Source organism: Pteropus alecto, unplaced genomic scaffold, assembly GCF_000325575.1.
Source record: "Pteropus alecto unplaced genomic scaffold, ASM32557v1 scaffold21, whole genome shotgun sequence".
NCBI lineage: Eukaryota > Metazoa > Chordata > Mammalia > Chiroptera > Pteropodidae > Pteropus > Pteropus alecto.
In genome coordinates, this window is record NW_006436282.1 from 4,674,165 (window position 1) to 4,682,143 (window position 7,979).

General features: G+C 40.1%; 1 pseudogene; it reads left to right on the top strand.

The window, feature by feature from the left end:
- The first annotated feature begins 2,428 nt into the window (after nucleotides 1-2,428).
- LOC112479917 lies at nucleotides 2,429-2,547 on the top strand (annotated as a pseudogene).
- The last annotated feature ends 5,432 nt before the right edge of the window (nucleotides 2,548-7,979 follow it).

Genomic DNA, 7,979 nt, shown 5'->3' on the forward strand with positions numbered 1-7,979 from the left:
TAGCAAATCTGCCAGCACTTTAAGCCTTAAATCAGCCTGGTAAATATCATGGACCTACCAGAGTACATTGTTTGTCATTCTGGTTTTGAGCATCTACATCTTTTATGTCTTAGTACCCTCTCCCTTCTACCCAGATCATTTCCTCTCATTCACCTTGTTAGACTCTCCTTTTTTCTCTGCTTCAGTCTTGCTGGATGATTATAAAAGCAAGAGTTATGAATTCTTGTATGAAGCACTGTTCTAATAAGCATGTTACAGTTCAGTTCAGAGTTTTCCACAGCGGCAGCTGAGGAAGTCTCGCTGAGAAGCTGTGCAACGGATCAACGAAGAGATGATGAGAATGTGGACAAGGGCGTGTCAGGAAATGAAAAAAAGGGAAGAGCCCAACGAATTCACATGGAGATTGCAAATAAATTTATTGAGGGGAGAGACAAAAGATATTTGAAAGATTAGGGATCACTATTTAGGAAAGAAAATGTAACAAAATGTTAAAAAATAATCACTGGGAGCAGAGATATGGGTAAAGCAGATATTTCCACCCAATTCTACTATGGTAGAAACAGGCAACATCTCTAAAAACTTGAAAATATTTTAAAAGAAACAACTTCTTACAGTAGCAATCCAGCCTTTGTTAACTTCTGTAAAGAATTTCATCCCCTTGAGTGACACACAGCAGACTCCAGATAAATTGCTCCAGTCTTGTGTTTAGGATCCCAAACTGCCTGGACTCCCCTGCTGAGACATCTACCTTCTTGTTCCTTCCTTGCATCCCTTATGGTATCCAAACACTGCCCATCTTCCATTCATACCTTCAAGTTTGTTCATAATTGAACTGCTCTTAGAAACTTTACATGATACTATATCATGCTAACTCATTTTGAGAGTTTACCATGTGCTGAATAAAGCACCAAGTACTTTACAGGACTTTTCTTAATAACCGCAATTTATAATCACAAGTTAGGGAGATAGGCTGTTCTCCTCTCTGGTTCAACAAGCTGGGACCATGTCTGTGGGTTAATATTTGGCAAAAGTATAAACCCACTATTAGAGAGGGCTTTGAACAGTCATGGAGTCTGGGTGCTTTTTTTTTTTAGTATAAATTGTGTAAGAATCTTGTTAGATTACTAAGTCTACAGAATTTAGAACAGGTGACCTTGATTTATAAATGTAAGGGGAAAAAAGTCTTTCAAATATCAGATAGGATCTGAATTTTTTAAGAATATAGTCACAAATTTTGCTATTATTGCAGGTTAACAAGAAAACACGAGTCCCCTAAAGGAATTTAAGTGACTTAACAATCACAGAAGAGGCAAAAGTATAAGCTAACTAGGAAATCAAGGACAGGACTTTTGGAAAATGCACCAAATGATCAAAATGGTGTGAATTTCAGGCCTCTTCCTAGATTTCCTATAGCTCACTTTATACATCTCCCAAATGACAATAACAGGACAAAGCAGCAGAGTATTAATTTACATTATATACATGAAATACAAAGTCCAAGGTTTACCAATGAGAGAAAGAAAGTGAAATCAATGAGGGTCGATATCATTAGCGTTAACATCAGACTCACAGAACTTTGTCTAAATCTAGCATAGTTTTTTTGCCACATTTTATTTAAAAGCTTTTGACTTATGCATTCCTTTCCCCATCTAAGTTATGGATTCTCACAGGTATATACTGTGTTCTATTTGATATTTGTATCCCTAGCGACTGATGGTATACTTAGCACAGAAAAGACACTCAACACATATTTGATAAAGAAATATGGTTGTTTTCTCAACAAAATGATAACAAAGGAAGCTCTCAACTAGAAAAAAAAATTCATTGATAAGAATCATCACCTTAGAGGCTTAAAAAATTGGGGGTCTTACACTGTGTTCCTGTCCCTTTAAACAGAGCGTGACCATCCTAGGATCCTACAACATTTGACTTGTAAGATCTAGCTACAGGGAAAAATTATTCCAAGAAATTTCCTGGTGCACTTCCCACTTACACTGTACTTACTTCTCCTGTGCCATGTCCCAGCGGCTCTCCAGACTCAGGGCTCAGTACCTCTGACTTTGATTGACACTTCAGGTTTGATGACTGACAAAATTTCCCCTCTGGATCATGAAAGCCTCTGCTTCTCATCTGGCTCTTATCCCTGCTGGCTCCCAATGACTGATTTTACTAGGCTTCAGAAATATCCAGGGTAATCAAATCAATCCTCAGAGTATTAAGTGAAAACGGCAATGAATACAATATGATTTGAACTAAGAGAGACACCTGTCATCACTTGGGTAAATGACACTCTTCAGAGGTCTGTCTGTTCATGGAAATCACCGAGGAAATCTACAACTATTGACTCCTGGTTCCCACCCCTATAGATGCCAGTGTGCTTGGTGTTGGGTGAGGTCTGGGCACCGTAACTTTATAAAAGCTCTAGCCAGTCTATGGCCATGCTACCCTGAACAAGCCTGATCCCCTCTGATCTTGGGAGCTAAGCAGGGTAGAGACTGGTTAGTACTTGGATGGGAGACCACCTAGGAAGACTGGGTGCTGTAGGCGTAAAAAATTTTTTAAAAAGTAAGGGATTGTAAGGTGACAAAATCCTTTCAATCTGTGAGGTGAACCAAGGGTTGCCTCACCTAAAAAAAAAAAAAGCTCTAGATGATTCCTATGTAAAGTATTGAAATCTCTGCTTTACACTGAAAACCGAACTGGTGTCATTTACTTTTCCCACATTGTCATTTAGAACAGACGTTACTAAATGAAAGTGAAACAACGTCTTAGCTTTGTGTTCTATTCTCTCGTCTGAGTGTACCAAAATATCCATGTAAATATTACTAGATGGAGGTAGGCTGGCTTAGCTAACATGTTAAAAATAACCTTGCAAATAAAATGAGATAGGTTTCAAATTTATTAAAACAAAAAACTCCTAAATGTTAATGCCATAAGATTGATTCATCTGTCTAAAGTGAGAACCAGGGGTAAATGTTCTCCCCACTTCCCATGTTAGCTGAAGACCGCCGCTGCCCAGCCACTCTGGACGTGGGCCAGTACCCCTGCACCCCACAGAATGAAGATGGGTTGGTATTCTCTGACAGGCTTCTCCCACTTACAGTGTTAAGGGTGGAAAATTTTCAAGTGAGCCAACTAGCTAAGTCAGCTACAGGGAAGAAATATCTTTAGATACCAGAAGTTGTCCTACTTGCTTGTGTGTGGTTTAGGAAGTGTATTGTATAAGATATGAAGATGGCCAATGTCTGCTCCCGTAATCCATTTACTTGTTAATTAAGGGCGTTGTTCCAGGCAAAGATATGCTAACAGCCAACTTCCACTTCTGTAATCTGCTTGCTTGTTCAGGAGACCACCAGGATATGGTCTTAAGCTTTATCTGCTGCCTCCTCTGAAAGCTCGGGGCTGATTTCCTCTAGCCTTGCGTGGTAGAGAGTCAGTAGCCGGCCAGCTAATAAAGGCTCATAATTAATCTCAATTGGCTCCGTGGGTCTCAGAATCGTTCGCGCCATAACAGCAGGACATCTGCACCAGCATTGGCTGTTTTTAGAAATGCTTGTCTGGAGAGATATGGGTCTTAGGTCTTAAATGGAGGGGACAAATGCCAGCCCTTGGGTCTGATTCATGCCTAAAATATGCCTCAGCTGTTCTTTAAATAGCTGACGGGAAGCCCCTTCCAAATGCAACAGCTAAGGAATAGCGCAGACTCAGCTTCTGTTTCTAAGGCTCCAGATATAAGGGCACGGCCTAGCCCTGGGTGCTGCATTTTAACTCCTGTTCGTTCCTCTCTCTGGATCATAGGGGCCAGCTTATACTTGGTGCCAAAAGTCAATCTTCAATTTCTGAGAGAAAAAATGTTTGTGTGTGCCGGGGGGAGAGGGGGGAAGAGGTGTATTAAATTGAAAAGAATGATTAACAAAGCTGTGAGAATTATACTATGTGCAGTTTAAAAAAGCCATGTAAAGTTAAGCAGGGTCGGGCCTGGTTAATATTTGGATGGGAGACAACCTAAGAAGACCAAGTGCTGTAGGCATAAAAACTAAAAATAAACAAACAAACAAACAAACAAATAAATAAATAAGGGATTGTAAGCTGACAAGTTCCTTGCAATCTGTGAGGTCAACCAAGGGTTGCCTCACCTAAAAAAATAAAAATTAAAAATAAAATTAAAAAAAATAGAAATAATTTTAAAAAGCTGTGCATTGCATATTTGTCTTCTTTCATTAAGCCCATATTTATAGTTCTCGTCAGACACGCCTCAGAATGCTCCCACTGGATAGTCCTGGTCTGAGGCCTGTCTCAGGACAGAGCTGGGAGAAGAGTGGTCACTAACTGTTCACAGCTTGTACTATCCCTGACATGAGTTTCCAAAGGGGTTCTTCCACAGCCCGGTTTGTATAGCCCCTCGAGAGTGTGGTAGTTATTTAGGAAAATTTTTGGCTCTTTTCCATGGACACATTTGGACAGATGTTGCAATTGCCTGTCTACTTGCTGGTGGAAGAGAGAGGGGGTAGGACATCCGTTATTGGCTGGAGCTACAATTTGAATAGAATCAGAGATAAGCAAAAAGTAGGCAGGCAGAGAAGTCTGACATATTCTCTATTGACAGGATATGTCATGGAAGAGCAAGAGAAACCTCACAGCAGGGCTTTCGTACATTCAGGAGAGAGCATAAATAGCAGACTCCTCCTATCTTAAACGACAGGCTCCAGCCTGCCTTGTCTGTGCAGATAGCGATGAACTGGTCTCCTTGGCAACGGAGGCATGCCTGCTCAGCAGGGCTACCAGGCAGGCATCTGATCTGCAAGCCAGGAAGGAGAGCTACTGCTTCTGCCTCTCTCATGTCGGCCATCCAGATATCGTCCTCCACTCCTCACTGCGGTCACCTACTGCCTTTAGGTCACACTCCATAATTAAATAAAATCCCCTCCACTCCAAATCCTGAGGGACTGCAACCTCTATAAAGATAGCCACTACGCAATTTTAATTCACAGTTCCTTAATCTCCTTTGCTGCATTGCATTTCAATCTCCTAATCCAAAGAGACTATCCTGGATCTTAATATCCTGAAAATGCTCCAACTCAGAAATTCTAAACTCCAATGGTCTATTCTCAGATCACCTTCTATACTTCCTGCTCTCTCTACCTTCATATCCACTGTATCCGTTCACAAAAAATCTCTAATTCCTTGAGCTGTTCTTTTATTATGGTCTAACAGGACCCTCTTGGTCTCTCTTCTTCCACTATGCAGCCCAGGCTCCTTTGTTTTAAATTATTATCTTACCAGAAATATCTAAATCACGACCAATGCTGTAATCTACCTTGTCTGGTATCGCTGTTGCACAAAGTGATACCCAATCATTTTGCAGTTTCCAACCTCAGCTGAGCCCTGAGCACTGTTTATCAATATTTCTATTAGTTTTTGACTACTTCATTATTCTATCTCCTCAATGACTCTTTGAGAGGAAGTTATCCACAAAACTTTCAGTTCTTCACTTCACTTCTTGTTTTATCCATCAGCATCAGCACAACCAATGATGCCCTGCCTCATTTTACTCATACTATTAACTTGTTCTCCAGCTCTGCCGAAGTCTCAGTGGGCAAGGTCTCTGTTGGGCCCCTCACCACCACTGAGGGCCTTGCCCTGTTCCCTCTGGAAGCGGCTTCCTCAATCTTCCTCTTGTTTTCCTTTACCTTCAACATCTCCCTGTCCACTGACTCCTCTCTTCATGTCTACAGACCTGCTCGCATTCCTCTCAACCCAATATTCTGTCCCTCGACCCAGCATGCCCCATCTAGGGTTTGACAATCTGTGGCTCATAAGAAGCCCATCTCTATCAAAAAAATGTGATTGGAATACAGCCACGCTCATTTGTTTATACGATCCTCTGCCTGCTTTCACACTGCAACAGTGGAATAGTTGTAATAGAGATCGTTTGGCCCCTAAAAAGCCAAAAACTTCAGCGCTATGGCTCTTTGCAAAAGAAAAAAAAAATGGCTGCCGCTCCATAGTCACTCCCTTCTTCCTTCCCTCCTGGTCACTCCTCAACCCACAGCAACTGCTTATTACTTCTGTGCCTTATCACCTTCTTAATCTTCCCTTACTGAAGACACTCAGATGACTCATAATTTCTTAATTCAAAAGCAGGGGAAATTTTCTCATTCTTTATTCATTCCTCTGCCACAGTGGACATTTGTTGATCACACCTTTCTTGAAATTCTAGTAAAAGATCCCACATCCAAGTGTCCAGAAGAGCCAAGCAGGCCATGTCCATGAATTAAGAAGGCCACATTAAGATATAAGCATGTGAGGACTCGAAGAGCCTGTTCCCATAGCTAAAGGGCAGCCCCTGCATTACTGTGAGGGACTCAGGCCCTCTGTAGCCAGATTTCCCAATGCTTCAAGGGAAGCTAGGAACGCAGATTTTATGTGACCTCTCTCAACTCTTAAATGTTGGCAATTATTTAAAAAATAATTAAACTTAATAATAACAACATAATAATACATATAATATATAAAATAATATAATAGTAATATAATAATAAAATTTAATAAGACAAAATGAAACTTGTAGTCAATTTGTCCTAGAGGCTGTGGATTAGTTTAGATTCCATGACTGTACTTCCTGGTTCTCTTAGATCTCAGATTTTTTGTTGCTGGAGGTTCTCTGCGAGCCAAACTACCTGGGCCTTCTCAGGTGTTCTTCCTCAGTCCATGGATCTTTTCTTGCTAAATAGTCTCCTGGTGAAATCCTAAATATACCTTTCACTCTCTAACTTATGGCCCTGCTTCTGGCTCCCATTTCCAGTCCCTGCTGGACTGATTCACCTGGAAACCACCCCACAGATACTTCAAAATTCACATCAGCCCCATCTTCAGCCCCTCCACCATCTTCAGCCCCTCCCCTTTGCCAAGCTAACACCTACTCACAACTTAAGACTCGGTTTCCCTCAACCACGCTGCCCTACTCTCCATATTTCCATCAAGATTAAGGTGCTTCTCTCTGTGTCTTCATAATATTTTGGCAACTATACTTTGTACAAAGTATTACAATTATCTGTCTTTGTATCTGTCTTATCCCCCCTAGAGTATGGTCCCTCAGTGAGCAGGGACTGTGTCTCATTAATCTCTGTATTCCCAGCTTCTAGCAGATTGCCAGCATATAGCAGGTTGCTAATAAATGCTGGGAAATTAATACACAAACAAAAAAAAAAAATTAAAATTAAATTGACAAATTTTCTGTCTACACAACACTTTTATTAGTGTTATTTTTATTTTATGGTGTCTTTGGTATTACTGTTAACATTTTAGTATTTTATCAGAAAAAAAATGTAATTTTCCCTTAATTGTGATTTAAAAAAGCATTTGTTTTCATGCTAAAGTAAAATTTCATTATGTCCAGTGATAAAATAGTAAAATGTAATAAATGGAAGTCAATAGACAAAGTAGAATTTGCCAAATAAAAATATACCATTAAGCAAAACACAGGGAAAATGCACCTCTTCTAATAAGTGTGAAATTTCCTGGGGGAATTTTCTACCGTACGGAACAGGAAATTTAGTTTCTTGATCTTAAAATCTTATGTGGAATGATAGTTAACAATGAAACAATAAAAGTTTCTCTCAAGCAAATGTAGAACACAGTTGATTCCAGCTTTCTGGAGGGTTCTTATAATGTAGTGCATCATGTATTTCATTTTGTGGCATAATATTAAGACTCCTATGAGCTATATTCGTGGGGAAAAATTGAGGGGAGGGAGCAGGGTGAAAATGTTGAATTACCTTCGGTTTTATATTTGCCCAGGGGTAAGTACCTGGTTCTCCCCATCATTGCGATGTGTAGGTAAAACATTGAGATAGTTTATTTTTCTATCAATAGGTGGCAGTATTGCTTTGGAACAAATAATAACAGATTTGCAGTCATTTTTTCAGATGGCTAGATCTGTTTTCATCTTTATTTCATCCTTAAACTCTCGGGCTCAG